The 18,594-nt window shown below is 38.0% G+C and overlaps 1 non-coding gene across 1 annotated transcript; it reads left to right on the top strand.

Moving 5' to 3' along the window:
- Positions 1–18,140: 18,140 nt before the first annotated feature.
- On the top strand, positions 18,141–18,244 carry LOC115509463. The gene has a single exon (XR_003967364.1). It is a non-coding gene; the product is annotated as a U6 spliceosomal RNA (small nuclear RNA).
- The last annotated feature ends 350 nt before the right edge of the window (positions 18,245–18,594 follow it).

Here is an 18,594-nt window from a genome sequence, read left to right as displayed (position 1 = left end):
ATTAAAAGAGATAATCTAACAGTAGATGAATACTTGGTATAGACTGGATGTTTTGGCTTATGATTTTTACATATCAAGACAAGAGGAGAATAATCTCAATTGTGAAAATACTGAGGTATCCAAAATAATTGTGAAATTGGAAGGAGTTGAAAGATTCCATGTGTACTAGTTTCTCAGAGTATATAAATAAAATTTTACAAGCCAACTCTTTTTTTTCCCAGGCACTTCTGGTTCTAGAAACATCAGAGAAAGATTTCTATTACCTTTTAAAGTGGGAAGAAACATTGAACTAAAAGCCAAGCCAGGGCACCTGAGTTCTAATGCCGTCTCTTTGTCCTTGGGCAAATTTCATTCCATCCTATGCTATCGAAGCACTTTGTCTGTAATGAGGAAACCAAAAACCAATAAAGTAAAGCCTATGGTATATTTGAAGAACTCAGAAGAAAAATGAAATAGAAATTAGATACCCTTTACAGGCATGAAAATAAGCACCTTTATTATGTCTGTAAAAAATTTAATGATACAACTTTTTTATATTCCTTTTATTAACTTTGTAATAATGGTTAGAAATACGAATTTAAGGGAAGCAAACACAAGTATGGGGCATAATCAGAAAGAGTAGGAGACTAACTGGCATGTCCTGAATCTTTATCTAAACATGCATATCAGATCCAAACATTCTGTATGTCTTGATTAGGGAAAAGGAAATAAATCAGGTCAGCTAGGCAGTTCTGTCAAGTCATGAATTAGTCAAATAGTTCTCACTCGAATGAATGGTTTAGTTGATATGTTTACTCAAACAGCCAGCAAAAAAAAAAAAAAAAATTTGAGCATCAATTCTGGGTCAAGCATGTGCTATAAACACAAAGATGGAACAGACATAAACTTGGCCTTTAAGGATTTTATAGATTATAGGTGATGCAACTACAATCCAAGGTATTTAGTTAAATGCCATCTAAATTGAGCCTGCTATAGGCAGAGGTTTGGTTGATTCAGGGTGAGATGAGGAACAGTGAGAAGGTGTCTACAAGATGAGACACTTGGGGTCAAAATAAAGGTAATTCAGGAAAAAAAAATTTGTAGAGGTTTCGGGATTGAGAGAATTTTTTTGGCTCATTCATCATTTCCATTCTGCAGTCTGATGAACCTGAACCCAGATGACATTGGGTCAGGACTGAGAATAGACTTTGTTGCTAATCTTTTTACATTGATTGTAGTCCAAATTAACTGACTTCCTTTCTGCCTATTATCATCCAGAGATTCTTTCTCTCCTTTCTCTTTGATCAGATGAAGGACAGAAAGTCAGGTGAGTACACAAATTGTTCATAGATAAGTAATATGAATAGGTAAAGGGAATAAGGGGAACCACGACTCCATATGTTAACATGAGGTGCTTAATGAAAATTCTCACATAATATCTTAGAATGTTCATAGTAACACTAAAGCTGATCATTGCTATTTATATTCAAAGTTAAGTAAATGAGCTCCCAACTGGATATAGAACAGTGATTTGGGTTTAACACTCTGTCTTGAAACCATAGCTTGGAAAGCTATGGAAAGGAGATCTTTATGTGCTTTTTTTTTTTTAACGTATAGATGTATTTATTTATTGATAGAGAGGGAGAAAGCAAGTCGGGGAGGGGCAGAGAGAGGGAGAGAGAGAATCCCAAGCAGGATCCATGCAGTCAGCACAGAGTCCGATGCCAGGCTTGATCTCATGAGCAGTGAAATCATGACCTGAACTGAAATCAAGAGCTGGATGCTAACCGACTGAGCCACCCAGTTGCCCCCAATTAAGTGCCCTTTTTTTTTTTTTTTTTTTTAGTGTTCTTGGTAGTCTCCAGTTCATGTTGGACACAAATTTGAGATGTTTGTATATTTGTGATAATTCTGCACTGAGGCACTAGTATTCACTATGGTTATCATTTAAAAGCCATATTCATTTAAGGCTATGCCTTATGAGAGAGCAGAGACCATGTTGAAATACCCTGTGCTAACAAAATCCAACTATTTCAGAGGTGTGAAATCACCCTGACTTTTGGTCTTTGGATGATGGCACTGGGGATTTGCAGGGACAGCACTTTAATAAAAAGAACAAAAAAAACCCAAAAACAACTAATGGATTGTAATGGCACTGAGGGATTTCTTCAGATGGTGCATGGGAGAGTGAAGGCTTTGTCGTGCCTCTAAATCAAGAGGAAATACTTAGGTTCAATTTGAAAATTCTTTCTAGGTCTAAAGTTTATTTTAAAATGCATGCCTGGGTGGTTTAATACATTAAGCATATGACTCTTGATTCTGGCTCAGGTCCTAATTACATAGTTCGTGGGTTTGAGCCCCACATCGGGCTCTGTGCTGACAGTACAGAGCCTGCTTGGGATTCTCTCTCTCTCCCTCTCTGTCTTCCTCCCTCCCTCCCTCTCTCCCTCTCTCTCTCTTCCTCCCTTGCTTCCTCAAAATAAATAAATAAACTTAAAAAACTGCGTGCCATATCTGATTAGTTAAAATTTCACTGAATTATATTCTTCTGCTATAAAATTAATTATCTTTTATAAGCTCTTACATTCAAGACTCAGTCACACCTGCATTCAGTATTAGTAATTACTTAGATATTAGAATTATCTAAATATTTATCTAAATGGATTAATGATAGCCAAATGCTGCTCTAGCAATCATCTGTTGTGTTAATAATTTTATCACCATTTCTGTCCAGATCGTAGTGTGAGTTACACAGTAGAATTGAATTAATTCATGGACTTTTTATTCAGTTATGCTTGTTTCACTGGAAACGGTTGCCAGCAGATTCTGCTTGGATCGCCTTGCCTGCAATTTAATAGAAGGATCTCTGAAAGGCAGGGGGCTTGTCCTGTAATCAGCAAGCCCAAGGCACACATATCTTGAGTCTGAGTGGGCTAGGCAGACTCAGTCTCTAATAGCACTTTTTTTAAAGGACATTTTGGATTAGTTGAAGGGAAGAACAAGTAAGTGATGAGTTTACACAAGTCATCATTGTTACACGTGATAATCTTGATTTAGGATCTCAATTTGAATATACCAGGGAAAGAGGCTGGTAGAGGTAGGAAGAGAAGAGGATGATTTTGAGAAGCGATGAGTAACAAATTAAAGGTTCAGATAGAGTGTGTGTGGCTTCAAAGGATACAAAACCAAGGGGTGACGAGGGATTCCATTTTCCTTAATTTCTTTTTATACAAGTGTTAAGAGATTGAAGCAGAAACCTTGGGGAAATAATGTTGCATTAACTGATAGTTGCTAACTAGCTTTTGCATTCAAAGTTGACTTAGGCAGCTGTGTTATATCAGAAGCTTGGAAACCTGATAGTTAAAGGTGAGGTTCCACAAACTACAGTATCTTGGCCAAATCTAGCCATTGTGTGTGTGTGTTTGTTTCTTTGTTTTTTTTCTTTTACTACCTGGGGGCTGAGAAGGTTTTTTGTTTTGTTTTGTTTTTTGTATTTTTTAGTGGCTGAAAAAATTCAGAGGAATATTTATTGACATACGAAAGTTACATAAACTTCAACTTTCCATGTCCATAAATTTTTATCAGAACACACATCCACACCCTTTCTTCCTCTCTTCCTCCCTCCCTCCCTCCCTCCCTCCCTCTCTCTCTCTCTCTCTCTCTCTCTTTCTTTCTTTCTTTCTTTCTTTCTTTCTAAAAAACATTTTGTTAATGACTGCTTCTCTACTACCAGGGAGGAGTTGAATAGGAGTTGAAACAGACTGCCTGACCTGTACTGCCTAACCTATTTACTTACTCTCTGGCCCTTGATAGAAAAAGTTTCTGAGCCCTGGTCTAAGATAATCCCAGTTGCTCTATTGCTTAGTGCGGGATTCAATGATCTCCCAAGCAAAGATTTATTGCGGACGATTGTGTGTCACAGCATTTTTCAGAGAACTTGTCTATTCTCATTTAGCCCTTGCAACACTTTCATGAGATAGCTGTCATTTTTTAATGCATACTTTAAAAGAAGAAACGTACACACCAAAATATTAAAAGCTTGCCTCTAAATCACAGGGCTATTAAGTAATCAAATTGAAATTTGAACCCTGGAAGTTTGACTTCAAAAAGCATGCTACACACTTTCTAATTCTCAATTTCTCATCTATGAAATAAGGATATTAATACCTTTTTAAATACTTATTCTTAGGATTGAATTTGTTAAAGTATATAAATCCCTTGCCATGAAAATACCTAATGCATTAGTCTGAGCCTTAATTCTATCTATCTTGGACTCAGAAATTCTGGAAGGCAGGCTAAAAATAAGCTTTATGAAAAGTGTCCCCAAGTTATTTCAGTGCATGTGGTCAGGGTGGCATTTTGAGAAATCTTGGGTCATTGAGGATGTAGAGAGAGAAAGCAATGATTCTGTCCTCTAGAAGGATCTAACTTGTATGCATAAAGACATAATCATTATAACAAACATTAAATCCAAGGTTATGAACAAGTCTCATAGATATTCACAGGATGGAAAGATTATAGTAGGGATCAGTTAAAATTATGGAATTAGAAATGGGAAAGGTCAGAAAAGCACGCAAAGAACAGAGAACTGATTAAAGTATAAACTGCCCTAAATGAATGAATAAACCAGTGTGGCAACTTAACTTGAGGAGGCATTCACAAGACACTTCTGAAAAAGGGGGTGCCCCTATTGAGTTCTGAATGCTTAAATTAGACAAAGTCTATTTATTTATTTATTTATTTATTTATTTATTTATTTATTTTTTATTAAAAAAATTTTTTTTCAACGTTTGTTATTTATTTTGGGACAGAGAGAGACAGAGCATGAACGGGGAGGGGCAGAGAGAAAGGGAGACACAGAATCGGAAACAGGCTCCAGGCTCTGAGCCATCAGCCCAGAGCCTGACGCGGGGCTCGAACTCACGGACCGCGAGATCGTGACCTGGCTGAAGTAGGACGCTTAACCAACTGCGCCACCCAGGCGCCCCAACAAAGTCTATTTTAAAACAAAGATTGTATGGGGCGCCTAGATGGCTCAGTCGGTTAAGCGTCCGACCTCAGCTAGAGTCATGATCTCATGGTTTGTGGGTTCAAGCCCTGCTTTGGTCTCTGGGCTGGTAGCTCAGAGCCTGGAGCCTGCTTCAGATTCTGTGTCTCCCTCTCTTTCTGCCACTCCCTGCTCACGCTCAGTCTCTATCTCTCAAAGATAAATAAACATTCATAAAATTCATAACATAATTAAAAAAAGAAAGACACTTCTGAAAATGCAGGCTGTCTGGGTGTCTGTCAGAAGTAGACACAGAGACCCCGCCTAAGGAGTCATGGTTCCTGATCTCAAGGAGTTAACAGTTCTAGTGGAGAAGCAGTGACGCCAGCAGTCGTTACACTACACTATTGAAAATTCAGTAGCAAAAATATGATCAATCTTGCTAATCACTAAGCTGAAGAGGTACCAACCAACTCTGCCAGAAGGAGAAAGCTAGGTTTCAATAAGGAGTCAAAATTTCTGGTGGGAATACAAATGAAACATAAAGACCATGAGAAGCAAAATAACAACAATAATCAAGGAACATTAATGGAGAAGTTCACAATGATGTCAAAGAACAATATAACTTTTATACCAAAATGTGATCTACAGGTAGAAGGCTTAGGCCAAAGAATCTATGAAGAAAACATTTTGATTTTAATATGTATTTTAGTTGCAAAGTATCATTTCAAACTCAGTCTCTCTCTCTCTCTCTGTCTCTCTGTCTCTCTTTCTGGTCAATAAGACTAGGTAGTTCATACTTGACATAGTCACCATTTTTAGCGCTTTTAGTGGTATAGGGTGGAAAGATCAATAAAAGGTCCATTGTCCAGACAAAAGTTCAAAACCTTACGGTGGTTATCCACTGATGATAAGTTCAAGGTTAAATGTGAATTTTTAAAAGTTTAACTGACTTTCCATGCAACTTTTGTAGTAGAAATACCCTTTATCTTTGGCCTAATTTCCAAAGATGAGCCTTCTCTAAGTGTCTCCTTCCAACTTCCCTCCCTTCCTCTTGTGTTTTTTGAAATATTTCAAATATACACCTACAGCATCACTCCCCAGTTTAATCAACTCTGAACATTTGCCACATTTGCATCCGTATAGCTGGGCTTACATAACATTTTAAAGATATAGTAGAACTAAAAGTTTCTTTTATATGCCTCTCCAAGGCTGTCCCCTCGGCTCTTCTTCAGATTTGATCACTGTTCTGGTGTACAACTTTGATGGTTTCCATTCCCCCAAAGTTTCTATATGTTAGGTAGTTATAAAAAAAAAAAGTACTAACTATAATATGTTTAAATTTTTGGTATTTAGATCTATTAATTTTAATTTAAATATTAAATTTCTAGTATTTATAACTATATATATTTAAATTTGTAGTATACATATAACTCTGAATACATTTTTACTTAAAGCCATGGTTTAGGGGTTATTCATATTGAATTATACAACACTAACTTGTTAATTTTAACTGTTCTGTATTATTCCACTGGGTGACTATGCCACAAATTATTAATCCATTTTCCTGAGGAAGAACATTGGTTTTGTTTCTAATTGTGAGTTATGACAGATAATATTGCAGTGAGTATTCCTAGAGGTGTCTCCTATGCACCTGTGTGACATTTTTTGAGAGGACAGTGGTTTTAGCAATGGTTGGAGATTGCAATCCCCCTCATCCTCATCTGAGCCTCACCCTTAGAGATTCTTACTCATTTGTGCTGGGCCACTGATCAGGTACTAGTATTAAAGATAAAACAAACAAAAAGCTCCCGAGGCCATTAGAGTGTAGAGTTAATAACTGAAAATCCATTCTAAACTAAGAGTGTGGTTCCTGGGTCCTGGAACCATATGCATCTTTTCAGATTTGTTGTATTATTGACAGTTGGTTCTCCCTTTAACAATATGTGTGTGTTCCAGTTGAGCTACACCCTCACCAGTGCTTGTATTTGTCTCTATTTTTGTTTAGGTGTGAATTGAATTAGTTGAAAGGGAATACCACATGATTTTTAATTTTGTAGTTCTTAGATTACTAGTGAGATGAGTTTTATTTTATTCTACATTTAAATTTCCACTATTGCGAACTTAACGTTTGTTTGTTGTGCTCGTTTTTCAATTGGATTTTTAATTTTCTTGGTGCTTACTCAAATTGAGTTTTTAATATCATCCAAATATTGTTTTTATTAATTACACATGTTACTGATATTTTCCTCATGTATGTGACTTTTTTCACTTTGTTTATGGTCAATTTTCTTAAACGAAAATATTTTATTTTGATGTAGTTAATTTCACTTATGATTTTCATTATGGCTTATGTTATTTGTGACTTATTTTAGAAATTCTTTCCTATTCTGAGGTGATAAAATACATTGTCTTACAATTCTTCTAAAAGCGTGAAATTTTAACTTTTTCCATTTGGATTCTTAATCCACGTGAATTTATATTTGTGTATGTTAGAAGAATATTATAGTGGCTAAAGTTCAAATGGAGAACAAACACTAGCTAAGTAGGCTGGCTTCCAATGAATTACTACTGGTATAGGGACTACTGGAGGAGAAGCAGATTGCAAAGTAAGTTGTGCTGTATAGCTTTGGTTAGCAAGGTTTGGGATACATCTGTCTTGGCTAGGGCTGCCAAAACAAAATACAATAGATTGGGTGGCTCAAACAACAAAAACTTAGTGTCTCACAGTTATGCAGGCTAGAAGTCCAAGGTACAGGTGTCAGCAGGTTTGGATTCTTCTGAGGTCTTTCTCCATGGCTTGTAGGTGGCTTCTTTCTCACTGTGTCATCAACCTCTGTGTGCGCACCTTTGATGTCTCTTTGTACTTCGAATTTTCTTCTTATAAAAATACCTGTCAAATTGGATTGGGGCCCACCCTAACAGCCTCATTTTAACTTAATCCCCTCTTTAAAGGCCCTATCCCCCAATGCAGTCACATTCTGAGGTACTGGGGATTGGGCTTCAACATATAAACTTGTGGACGAGGGAGTCATGTTTCAGTCCCAGACAGGATATATTGAGTTTGCTTTACCCATGGAATTAGGCAACCATCCTGGTAACTATAGGCTCTCAGAGAGTAGAAGCAGAAATTGCCAGGTTTCTGGAGAATTTGATCTGGAATTGAAACAGTTCCACTTCTGCTTCATTCCGTTGGTCAGTGTAAATTACAGAGCCAGCATAAATTCTAGCAGAAAGGAAAGAGATGCCACCTAGAAGAACAGGGAGAATTCTCTGGCCATGAATGCAGACACTTTACTGTAGAGACTGAGAAAGTGGTCACAGACGTAAGATGAGAACAGAGAGCTCATTCTCAGATTCCAAGGAAGGACAGTGATTTGAGAGGCAAGCAATTCAAAGCTGTAAACATGGCAGAATGATGAAACAGGGAATGAAACAGAGGGAAGCCTCTGGATTTGGCCGAACTATGAGATTTTTGGGCCACAGAAGGTCAGGAATTGGCATTTAAGGATTTAAATGCAGTAGAAACAGAAGGACTAAAACAGTGGGCAAAGAGCTCAGCTTCACACTATTAAGTAAATTGAAGGGAAGAAGAGAGGAAGTAGAAGATGCAAGGAAACAGGCTTCTCTGAGTAGTATGGAAATGAAAACGGGGTAATTATAGATAACTCCATCTCAGGGACACATAAAAAAGTTGCTGCAAGACCCGGGACCTGCCTTTCATTCAGATTGTATTTGATGAGACCTCTTTCCTAAGATGATGTGACTATCATATGAGATAAGGGCTGGCCACATTTTGGAAGATACTGAGAGGCAATTTCTCCACTGAAGATTTCTTGCGCTAAATAGAAGATAACTTGCAGACAGAGCTTATGTTCTTGTGGTGTCTTTTGGTTGGGTTGATTGCTTTCAGATGGGGAACTCAGCTCACCAAATCTACAGGAGTGTCTGTCTCTGGCAGGGAACAGTAAACTAGTGTTCATAGTCAAATAGGACCTGCTGCCTATCATTGTAAATAAATTTTATTTGAACATAGCCACACTTATTGGTTTATGTATTTTCTGTGGCTTTCCTGCTATATTGGCAGAGTTGACTAGTTGAGACAGAGACTGTACAACTCAGAACACCTAAACATTTATTATCTTGCCCTTTTCAGAAAAAGGTTTTCAAGCCCTGATCTATATAATTCTGAGAACTCGCTCTAAAGCTTTGTCATTTAGCAAGCAGCTAAGGAACCCTATGGTGATGAATTAGGAAAAAGCCTTGGCAATTGCCAAGCCACTGCTGAAGGTCTTAGAGACTATGTAGGAGAAGAAAAGTCAGTCTAAATGGCAGTCCCCCTCTGGGCTGCCAGATTCATCAAATAAAAATACAGAATACCCCAGTTACAATTGAATATTAGGTTAATATTAGGTAAATTAGGTTAATAATTTAAAACATTTTTTTTAATGTTTACTTATTTTTGAGACAGAGAGAGACAGAGCATGAATGGGGGAGGGTCAGAGAGAGGGAGACACAGAATCTGAAGCAGGCTCCAGGCTCCAAGCTGTCAGCACAGAGCCCGATGCGGGGCTCTAACTCAAGGTGTGTGACATCATGACCTGAGCCGAAGTCGGATGCTTAACCGACTGAGTCACCCAGGCGCCCTCCCAAAAATAATTTTTAAGTATAAGATGCCTCAGGCAATATATTGGATATATTTATACTAAAAAGCCTGACTGTTTATCTGATACTAAATGTTAACTGGATGTCTCATATATTCTCTGGCCACCCTAATATCAAGGCAAAAGAGTAATGCTTAAGAGTGGATTCTGAATACAGACTGCCTGAGTTCAAATTTGCCTACATTGCTCCCTAGCTTAGTGGCTTTTATTTATTTATTTTTTTTTGGGGGGGGGGAGGGAGAGGGAGGGAGAGAGACAGAGAGGAAGAGAGAGGGAGAGACCATAAGGGGGGTGCAGAGAGAAAGAAAGAATCCTAAACAGGTTCCAGGCTCAGCATGGAGCCTGACACAGGGCTGGATCTCACAACCATGAGACTGTGACCTGAGCTGAAATCAGGGGTCAGGTGTTTAACCCACTGAGCCACCCAGGCGTCCCCTGAGTGACTCTTACTAAGATATTTAGCTCTTTATGCCTCAGACTCCTCATTTGTAATAAGAAAATAATAATAGTTTTGACCTCAAAGGATTAAGTGAGCTCACATATTCAAAGCATTTAGAATAGTGCCTGTCACAACATACGTCTCCTTACATGTTGACTCTTCTTAATCATGCAGCAAAACAAATCAGAATGAGAAAATAACTTTGAATCTTGCTGGATACAAATGCTATGAAGAAATGCCTAAACAGAGGTGGTGCTCAGAGAGACAGGTATCAAAGCAGAAATAGATGGATTTGGTGGCATCTGTTGAGAAGAAATTGGCATGGACTACAGTGTCTCCTTGAAAGGTGCACTTTTAAAAACCACACAGCTGGGGCGCCTGGGTGGCGCAGTCGGTTAAGCGTCCGACTTCAGCCAGGTCACGATCTCGCGGTCCGTGAGTTCGAGCCCCGCGTCAGGCTCTGGGCTGATGGCTCGGAGCCTGGAGCCTGTTTCCGATTCTGTGTCTCCCTCTCTCTCTGCCCCTCCCCCGTTCATGCTCTGTCTCTCTCTGTCCCAAAAATAAATAAAAAACATTGAAAAAAAAAATTTAAAAACCACACAGCTGATCTCAGATGCAAAGTCCCTTATTCTTAAAGTGTCCTGGGATCCCAGAGTGACATTATCATTTCAAATCACAAAGAAGAAGTCATACAGTTGTTGCATAACAAGAAATGAGGTAGAACACTTTTTCTTAGTCAACAAAAATCTTAGGCAGCATTACTTTCTCTTATTGGAATGGTCCCAACTATTTACCATCATGGATCTTATTTCAAAGGAGACTCATTTTTTTTTTTTTAAGTTTTATCTTCTTTATTTTGAGAAACAGTGAGAGAGAGCATGTGAGCAGAGGAGAGGCAGAGATGGAGAGAGGGAATCCCAAGCAAGTTCCATGCTCAGTGCAGAACCTGATGCAAGGCTCAGACCCACAAAGCCATGAGATCATGATCTAAGCTGGAATTCAGAGTTGGATGCTTCACTGACTGAGCCACACAGGAGCACCCAAAGGGACTATTTCTTAAATTCCTTGAAATGGAATGTGCTCTAGAAAAGCAAAACGATTCGTGGTTATATTCCTGAGTCAAATAATATCTACTAACAAAGGAGTTTTTTGTTTTATTTTTAATTAAAAAAACCTTTTTTTAATGTTTATTTTTGAGAGAGAGAGAGAGACAGCACATGAGCTGGGAAGCTGGGAAGAGAGAGGGAGACACAGAATCCGGAGCAGCTCCAGGCTTTGAGCTGTCAGCACAGAGTCTGATGTGTGGGGCTCAAACCCACAGACCACAAGATCATGACCTGAGACAAAGTCAGACACTCAACCGACTGAGCCACCCAGGCACCCCCAAAGGAGTTTTTGTAATTGCAAAAATTAGCTTCTGTTTTATACTTACCACTGATTTGCCATAATGCCTTTAAATCTAGGGCCTGATGGGATAATTCAGAAAGTGACAGAGACGTGGAAACTGAAACTAAAAGTAACCTTGCCCCAAATAGTGAAGCTCATTTTGGAACATGGTGAGATTTTTCTTTTGGTTAGCTGTGACAGACAAGATCAGGTTTTAAAAAGGTCTTGCTTTGTTAGGGTGCAAAACAGACCTAGTTCAAAAGGTGTTTTTAAGTATAGCTCTTTTTTTCTAGGATTACAACTTAGGTTCTCCTGTAAGCCAAGGATTTTATTTAAAATCGTTATCAAAAATTAGTTGTTTCCTTATCAGTTATCTACCTTTAACCCCCACTCATCTTTCTTTTAAATTTTTTTTTTCAACGTTTATTTATTTTTGGGACAAAGAGAGACAGAGCATGAACGGGGTAGGGGCAGAGAGAGAGGGAGACACAGAATCGGAAACAGGCTCCAGGCTCTGAGCCATCAGCCCAGAGCCCGACGCGGGGCTCGAACTCACGAACCGCGAGATCGTGACCTGGCTGAAGTCGGACGCTTAGCCGACTGCGCCACCCAGGCGCCCCAAAACCCCTATTCATCTTTCTAATACTATGTTATTCACATGAATAGAGCTCATTGTACAATGTTGTCTGTGCCTTTGCTATTTCAACAGGAGTCGTAAATAATACTATCTAGTGACCAGTTGTTGGGAATAGAGGTGCCGACTTAGACTTGGTTTGGATTCCTTGTGCTTAAGCCAATATAAGACGTTGATTTGTGCTCTGACAATAACAAATGAACTTATGGAAATACTGGGGGGGTGTGCAATAGATACACCAAATGAATGGTCCAGGAATAATGCAGCACACTTTAAATTACAGACCATTTCAGAAATGATGATGAGGGAAAATATTTTACAGATATTTTTCCGGGGGATTCATTAGGGGTTTTAAGTGATCAGGAGTTTAGATTTATGTGCTACTGAGTCAGTACCAATAAATTATCCATCCATCCATCCATAAGGGAGGAATAAAGTAAATGAATAATATGAAAAATATTGTAGGGAATGCAAAATCGTGCAAAGATATAATATGTCTCCAAGCCAACACAATTTGGTTTGATACATGATCCTTTTATTTTACAGTTTTAAAATGCATCTCACAGGCAAAACCATTCTTTACTTCTCTCCTTGGGGAAATATGCAAAGACATGCAGTTCCACACAGGTCTGCCCCACTGGAAGGTTTTTATTTCAATGCTATCAACTTCTATTCTCTCCAATCATTTTTCTTTTATTCTCAGTATCCATTGTTTCCAGTAATTCACTTGAGCGATCTGAGCACCGCTGAGAGCAGCTGTGAGAAACCTCTCTGCCTGCCTACTTTGTTGAGAAAGGCTTTTTGTGAGGGAGGTTCTTTCTGAGTCTATAGACAATTAATAAATAAAGAGACTGAAATTAAATTATCATTATCTCAAAATCACACTGATAAGAAAATACAGTTCTATTTTTTGCTGTACAGAGACGATTTTAAATTGTATCTGCCAACATTGATCCCCGTGACTTTGTGTGATAATGGTGTTTACTCTTGTCCAAACTGGAGGAGCACAGACGGGTCATCAGGGCAAGATTCCTTCCATACTAACCACCTACCTTCTCTTCGGCCAGTATCCTGTGGTGACCTTACTTTAAATTTCTTCGTCAAGGGTTGCTCTATCGTGTAGTAATATGGTAAATACAAGAAATGTGTGTAAGTTCATAGGGGAAAAAAAAACCCACCAAGTTGTATGGTTCATTTGGTTGTCTAAGCAGTTACATCCGAAATGTATTAATGACATCTCTTCGATTGCTATTATCTTGATCATGATGGTTAGTATTACAATCCTCGTCACTAGCATTGATGATAATATTTTATTACTTTTAAAGCTCTAAGTATATGAAATCATGGCTATAGATTTACTTAATCCAGTTATCCTAAATAAGTCAAATCTCTTTTTTTTTTTTTATTTAATCAGGGTGAGCAGATCAGTCTGATAATTCATAAATAGGCAAACTAACCTATGCCTTGTCATTCTCTTGCTCTTGGGATACCATTCAGTTGGTTTCAGCTGACCAATGTCAAAATCATTGCAAAACGTAGTGACCTAAGATCTTTTTTTCTTATGTGTGTAAATTATTTTAGACTAAACAGTAGGCCTCTGGCTTCATGAGGTTGGAAGGGATTCTGTGTATTACGCAGTCTATCACTTAACAGTTTGTGAGGATGGCTTTGTTTCATGGAAGTTGTCAAAGTACCTACTAGTCTAGGATTATTTTATATCCAGTAACTGCTTTAGCCAGTTGCATCAATAATTACTGATATCAAAATTGAAAACACTGATGTCATTACTGGTGTAATAATAATAATAACAGCTCTCTTTTTCTTTTTTAAAATGTTTGTTTTGTAACTAGAATGTGCCAGGCTGCAGGATAACTTCTTTTTTCAACACTGTACTAATTCATTTGGGGAACTGGCTCTCTTAGACACCTTGCCTACAGATGGCTCTTTTAGAGAGTATATAACATGCAGTTCAGAGTGGTGAACACAGTGTGTCACAGAAATAATATTATAATGATTCATTCACATAACCAGAACTCTTAGAAACATCTTTTACACAGTTGTCCTTAGAGAGTATATGATATGCCAGGCTAACTTAAAAAAAAAAAAAAGATCTTAATTATTTTAACAACTCTGCAAGTTGATAGAATTATTATCATTGTGTTGATGAGCAAATTGAGACACAGGAAGGTTAAATATCTCAGAGAAAACCAATCTTACTTCCACTCCTGGAAATATTGGCTTTTTCACCTTCCCACTAAAAATAACTAGAAACCCTGGGTGTTATATATCAAACAATATAAGAGGTCTTTGTATGGTGGAGAGAAGAAGGAAGAGCACTGTCAACTTTGAAATCCAAGAACCACCATGGTGGTGAGTATCCTGAATTTTTTGTTGGCTGATACATCCAGATAGCAATGAAGATGTAGGCAACTGGTAAATGCCAACAGGCACAGACAAAAATTGCCCAAATAAAAACCTGTGTTTGCAAGTCAGAGGACCAAGAAAGGGGCAGCCTACAAGTTAGAAAAATTTTACACAATAGCTACTCTACTATATTTGAACACCACAGGAAAAACAAAATGAAACAAACAAAAAGCATGGCCCTCCTCCACTCATGCTAGTAAAGGCCAATTTGAGAAGCCTAGATCTCAACCTTTGTCCAGCTGTAATGGAGTGCTTCCACTTTCACACTAAGGTTAGTGTCAGAGAATGCTGACTGGTGGGACAGACTTTCATCTCCATGTGGTAACAAAGAGACAGCCTTTCTCTTACCATGGGGGTGGTGTGAGAGAAGGCCCAGTGGCGAGTCAGGACTTATACCACCACACTGCAATAATAAGGCCCTGTGGTGTCAGTGAAGGCCGTATGGGGAACAGTTGATGAGGCCTTTCTATCTGTTCCAGCCAGGGAAGTTGGTGGACACCCTGTGGGAGCTAGAATTCTTATTCCCACCCAATAGTAATGAGGAATCCTCCCCCTGACTGTCAACAGAGGCCAAATGGGGAATCCAGACTTCTACTCCCCTGGGCAGTAATGAAGTGGTAATCCATATATCCTACCATGATTTCTACAGTTGTATCTTCCACATTTTTTGGCTTTTAAATTTAGGAGTTACAGGATGGTGTGTACCATATACTTGAAACAATGCTGTCTAAATCAGGGTATGGTCACCCTGGGGTATGTATGAAATGATTTATTGGGATGTCAAATTAAAATATTAGAGCTTCTATTAATACTTGGTTATCTTATCCTTTTAAATGACTGTTTATATTTAAATTAAATATGATATTTATAATAGTACATGTATATCATTAATATATAAAAACACACTGGGGATGTACGCTCAGGGTTTTTTTGGTTTTTTTTTTTGTTTTTTTTGTTTTTTTTTTTTTTTACTGATTGGATACATCATATCTGGGGAAAAGCATTTTAAACAATATTTAAAATGTTTTCTGACCTGAGGATTGAACCCTGTAAAAATGGGTTGATGTCTTGAGAACAGGTACTCAGAAGAGTGGTCAAAAGGAAGATTTGGGAGGTTCGGGAGATAAATGTTTTTGTGTTTGATTACTCTGACTGGATATAGGGACATACCTAGATAATCATATACTTTCCCCTATATAATGTCATAGTTCCAACAGACTTTAAAATATAATTACTTTAAGCCCTCAGGTAGAGAAGAACAACACAGGCATGTTGAGAATTTGCCTATCCGAGGTTAAGTCAGGCAGGTTGAGGTGTTAGGGAGCAGGATTGGACAGGGTTTGCTGTAGTCTCTAAAGTAGACATCTAACAGGATATGATATACCATATAATAGCGCTTCTAAAACTCTGGCAGTTTGATTGATTCAATCAATACATAATATCTCTGAGCCTCGAGGGAATCACACTTGAATGAAATTTAATCAGTGCTATTAACTCATCCAAAGAAGGAATGGCTCTGATGGAGAAAAGTGGAAAGCCTAGAAAATTGAGACTGAGAATGTGAAGATCTGCTTGATTTTTTAGTAACTGCTCCATTAAGGGAGATTCTAGATTTGGGAGATAAAGACACACTTGTTAGTTTAGCTTTATTAAAAACTGAATGTATGAAACACTACCACTACCCTACTTCCTTGGATCTTCCATTTCATACTTACCAAGCAACTTTGTGCTGAAAAAATATGGGTTCTTAAATATCTTGCTAACTGACAGCTCAAAATGGTTGATCACTACTGTGTGTCAGACACCGTTCTGGGTGCTTTATATGTATTAGTTCAATTAATTTTTATAACAGCACTCTGGAGTGGAAACTGTTATTGGCCCCATTGTACAAATAAAGGAACTTGGTTCCACAGAGGCTAAGAAACGTGCTCAATTGTTAAATTGTTAGTAAGCAGTAGAGCTGGGATTCATTCCAGCAGCAGAGCTGGAATGGTCAGAACTTCAAGTCTGAGTTCTTAATCATTCTGAAACATGGACTTGTTGAATCTGGAACAAGGGAAGCCTTGGAAAGGAATGTAGGTACTTAATTACTGAAATAATGTGACTGCTGTGGTAAATTAATGAATGGTCATTGAGCTGTTTGATCAGAAGTACATAGATCAGTCTTGTGTAAAGTCAGTTAGCAGGGCTTCATCGTGGAGAGACTGCACTCTGTAGTTTACTAAGGACTCCTGGTTTTTGGACTCCAAGGGGATTACCACTACAATCCTCTGGTGAGTTAATCACCAGGATCATCCCTTCAGCAATCCAGCCTCTCCACTAGGGAGCTTCATTAAAAATTCTGATGCAGGGCCCCCGGGTGGCTTACTCAGTTGTGTGTCCAACTCTTGACTCTTGGTTTCTGCTCAGGTCATGATCTTACGGTTGTGGAATCAAGCCCCACAACTGTGCTGTGTGCTGCTAGCACATGCTGTCAATTAAAATAAGTAAATAAACTTAAAAAAAAATGCTGATGCAAGTGTGTCCTATAAGTATGGCTTCTATAGGAGATAATTTGGGATTTTTCAAAGACTTCAGTGCAGTCTTCTTTTATGTGAACTCCTATGTCTCATTGTGACTTCTCCAAACTGATTTACTGTTTCTGAGAACTCTTTATCTCCTAAATTGATAAAGTTATTCATAGAGTAATATTGTAAAGAACAGCTGTAGGGTTTTTTTTTTTTGTTATGCTTTGTCCATTTGTAGGACTCAAAAATATTTTGAAAAGTAAAGTTGATTATTTAGTAAACTCCCAGTTGTGTTGGGCCAGTTCTTCTTTCTAGGAAATGACTCCTGAGAGTTGGCTTGTGTCAATTCTTACAAGGCAGAAACATCTGTTAAACTATTTTCTTCTTGGCATTTACAAAAATAGCTTTAAAGTTGTCGTTATTGTCGTTTTAAAAGTAGCATATTTTCATTTTAGTTTCTTCTTTCTCCAAAACTGCTGTCAGGCCATCCAGCACCAGGGACTAAAGCAGTGCTTTTTGTAGCTCTCTGGCCTTCCTTCTGTCTGAGATGATCATCTGGGGGCCTGGGCTCATCCATAGGCACATCTATTAAAACAACTAAATCTAACTAATCGGGGCTGAAACCTCACTAGTTTCCTTCACTTCCATGTAGCCCCCATGTATCCTCTTTAACACTTACCTAGAAAGTTCTCACATTGAACACAGCTCAGTCCGGCAAGCTTTCCTTGATACTTGCTCCTGTCTATGTATTTTTAATAATTTCTTTCCTAACTATTCTGGTAATTGACATTGGCCTTCCTATACTGCCTTATCATTGAGACCAAGAAAGCTGCTCTCCTAGTTCTGGCTACTTCCACTAATTGCTTTTGGGCACCAAAGTGACTGCTTTTCTGTCTGTTGTATTATTAAAGGATTAATTTCCCACTGCCTTCCTGTACCCAACACAGTTGACACAGTGGGATTTTTTCTTTTTTTAAAGAGTGAAGGGTAAAAATACATTCATACCTAAAAGTTTCTAATTCTAAAAAAAAAATAGTGAAGAAAAGAAGGAAGATGGAGGGAAGAAGAAATCAATCAGTTGATATCAGAAATTAAACTGTTTTCCAAATGATGCTGTCTTGTGCTCACTTTGGCAGTACATATACTAAAATTGGAACGATACAGAGATTAGCATAGCCCCCGTGCAAGGATGACCTATAAGTTTAGGAAGCGTTTCAAATGTTTCTCTCTCTTCTCTATATAATATAGTGAAAGGCTAGTTACTATTTCCTATCAAGGAGAATAGAAATAATTAAATTAATAATATTCTGTTTCGTTTTCGAATTGATTTTTTTTTGATGGATAAGATGTAATATATTGATAATAATAGAGTGGTTCTGGAGGTATTGACCATATCTGTACTAATGTGACAAATAAAATATAATCATAGAGACTAAAACATTTATATAGAGACAACAGGGGCTTAAATTAGTGGTGGCGTCTTAGTTGAAATAAATGGCAAGCCTCAATGTTAGAAGGTTCGCCTGACCCTAATTTATGAATTTGTTGTTTGGTTCCTTTTGTTGTATCATGAT

Source organism: Lynx canadensis, chromosome A2 (genome assembly GCF_007474595.2).
Source record: "Lynx canadensis isolate LIC74 chromosome A2, mLynCan4.pri.v2, whole genome shotgun sequence".
Lineage (NCBI taxonomy): Eukaryota > Metazoa > Chordata > Mammalia > Carnivora > Felidae > Lynx > Lynx canadensis.
Note: the sequence above shows the minus strand (reverse complement) of the source record. Positions and strands in the feature narration are given on the sequence as shown.